We start from the raw sequence: 2,994 nt of genomic DNA, 5'->3' as shown, positions 1-2,994 counted from the left end.
CTGCGTACTCGTCACAGAGGACGATTACGTAACCGACATTCGGTCAGCGGTAATTTTTGCAGAGAACGAACGGGTTCTCAGCAGCTCATCGATGAACGAAAGTGTCCTCGATGTGAAGACTCAAATTGAAAGATACAATATTCTATCTTGGGAGTCACTCACGGGAAATCCCCAATACGAGGATTTAATAGAGTTCAGGGATGTATTCCCTGAAGCAGTTCCATGCGAGTTGCCTAAGGATTAAGGCACTCGACATGAGATCGAGCTCATTGGGCTCGAAGTACTGTGTCATGAAGCAGTGGGCATTGCCTCACGAACATAAACATGCGATCGATAAATTCTTTACCGATCGAGTAATAACGGGCCATGTGAGGGAATCAACCTCCCCACATAGCTCTTCGACTTTTTGTGTGCGAAAGGCCACAGGAGGGTGGCTGATAGTGCACGCATTCAACAAACTGAATGCTGCAACGATACCGGCTCAAACGCCGATACCTAGAGAAGACGTAATCATAGATGGTATGTCTAAAAGTACGATCTTTTCATCTATGGATCTGATGGACGGGTTTTATTAAATCCTTATGCATGAACGGGACATCCCGTACACAGCAGTGAGCACTCCTAGTGGGATGCTCTGGGAATGGCTAGTGATGCCTCAGGGGCTTAGTAACGCCCCTGCAACTTTCAACAGATGTGTAACAAATCTGTTGAGACCGGTGCGGGAATTCGCACCGGTATTTTGACGATGTATTCGTCCAAAGCCGAGCCATGGATGAAAAAGACCGACGTGGAAGTTCATATAACTCACGTTCGTCAGATTCTTACACTTATGCGAAAACATAAGCTCTTCGCAAATCTCAAGAAGTGTATATTCGCTTCAAGTGAAATACCCCTTCTTGGGTGCATCGTCGGTAATCATGGCGTGCGCCCTAATCCCGAAACGATCAAGGCAATCACTGGCTTGCCAGTTCCAGTCGATGTCAAGGGACTTAGAAAGTTCCTTGGTTTAGTGGCGTACTTGCACAAGTACTCTCGCAATTATGCAGAGATGACAGTTCATCTCTCTCGTATCTTGAAAAAAAACGAGAAATGAATATGGAACGCTGATTGTCAGCGTTCGTTTGAAGGTATCAAGCAAAGCTTGATACAATCGCCCATATAAGCGATTGCAGATCAAGACAGACCATTCATGTGATCTGTGACGCCAGCGATTTCGCAATCGGCTGCGCGTTAATGCAATACGATACAGACGGTGCGGTACGCGTCGTCTGTTACCAATCGCGTCAGCTGCAACCAGCTGAACGCAATTGCCCAGTGCATAACAAGAACTCCTTGCCATGAAATGTGCATTGCCTCCACCACAACCGTATCCAGAATCATTGTGATGTGAAGGGGCAGCGAACGAGTTATCTTGTTCGCTGGCGTGGTTATCCACCTTCGCATGGCAGCTGGGAGCCTCGTTCCCAGCTGGTTGCTGACGTTGAGGGCCTCGTCCGTCAGTATGACGAGTCCCACCCGATGGATCAGAAGGTCCATCAGAAAACACGCGCCCCTGGCGCGTGTAAATCAATTGCAAAACGTCAATCGCGCTACGCATCTCAATAGAGATGTGAGCCCTTCCCCAGGGCGAAGAAAGGGAATAGACATCCCCTTTTACCCTCTTCGAGTTGTCTACACAACACGGACAGAATTCACCCCACGTGAGGCATGGAAGCCCAGCCTCACGTGACAAACGATGCAATTTATACTTTGCATCGGCTGGAAATCTTTTCTCAAACTTAACGCGATTCGCGTTATGTTTTTGAAGCCAGGCTTCGCGTCCAATGTCTTTGACATTGCGAATGAACGCACACCAAGCTTGCATAAGCGAGACTTTATCTCGCTTATTGTTGCCATTAAACCATCGATTCTTAAGAAAAGCATCGAGATAGAAATCTTACTCAGCGCGAAAGTTGTTCGCGCTGGGATCAAGGCCATGTAGCTTTGTCGCAATAAATAAGGGATATTTATTGTGAGGAAGAGTTTCTCCAGTCAAACTATTGATTAGCCGTTCTGGCAAAAGCCACGGCTTCTTTTCAGGGGCAAGATGAGACGTTTTACTGTCTTCACTCCCCTGAGTGGTACCCACTGAAGCAGGGGTACCACAAGGACTTTTCTTACGATGGCTTGCGCCATCGTCGTCACCTTGCACAGAGACACGTGCAGGTGACCGTATGGGAGACCGTACGGGAGATCGTACGGGCGATGAGGGATCATCCTCATCGTCAGATCCAAACAGACTGTTTACTCGTTTATCAGAATGAGCCCTCTCATTCGAAGGCTCATAGTCAGCCGCCTGACGTATATCAGGCGACAGTTCCATTTTCCCTGAGTCGGCCACTTCATCCGACTCGCATTCGTAGTCGACCTCCAAAGAGGGGTCGCATTCATGTGGTGAATCACCACGTGCACTCGCAGAATCTAGTGTTGTGCGAGTGGAAGACACTACGGCAGACGTTCCATCTGCCGCAAGAGATAGCAATGCGTCACCCCGCATGAGTTGATCCTATATGCATTGGAATTTAAAATGATGGATCTGACCAATCAACATCGTTTTTAAAATAGTAGTGGTCACATAGCGACCACTCCATCCAAAGATATTCAGACTGATTGTCGTTTAAGGGAGGGGTGATATACCGAGGTGTATCGTTACATGAAATTAACACTTAAAGGTTGTTAATTATTATATTATCTAAAAGGTAGATAATATTTGGAGGATACTACTTTATATAGTAAAATTCAGAATTCTTATCCATAAATAGGTATAGACCATTATACCTATTTCTTCCGCAGACTAATCAGCTGTAGGAGTAATCAAAGAGAGAGTTACAGATAAGATAGAGATAAGAATTCATTTACATGTTTAGTATTAGATTATAATTAAGTTAGCATTTACAAAGATAGAACAAGAGACACTTAATTATATTTAATACAGTTTTCATTTTACCCTCTTAA

Source organism: Bremia lactucae, linkage group LG13 (genome assembly GCF_004359215.1).
Source record: "Bremia lactucae strain SF5 linkage group LG13, whole genome shotgun sequence".
NCBI classification, from domain to species: domain Eukaryota; phylum Oomycota; class Peronosporomycetes; order Peronosporales; family Peronosporaceae; genus Bremia; species Bremia lactucae.
Note: the sequence above shows the minus strand (reverse complement) of the source record.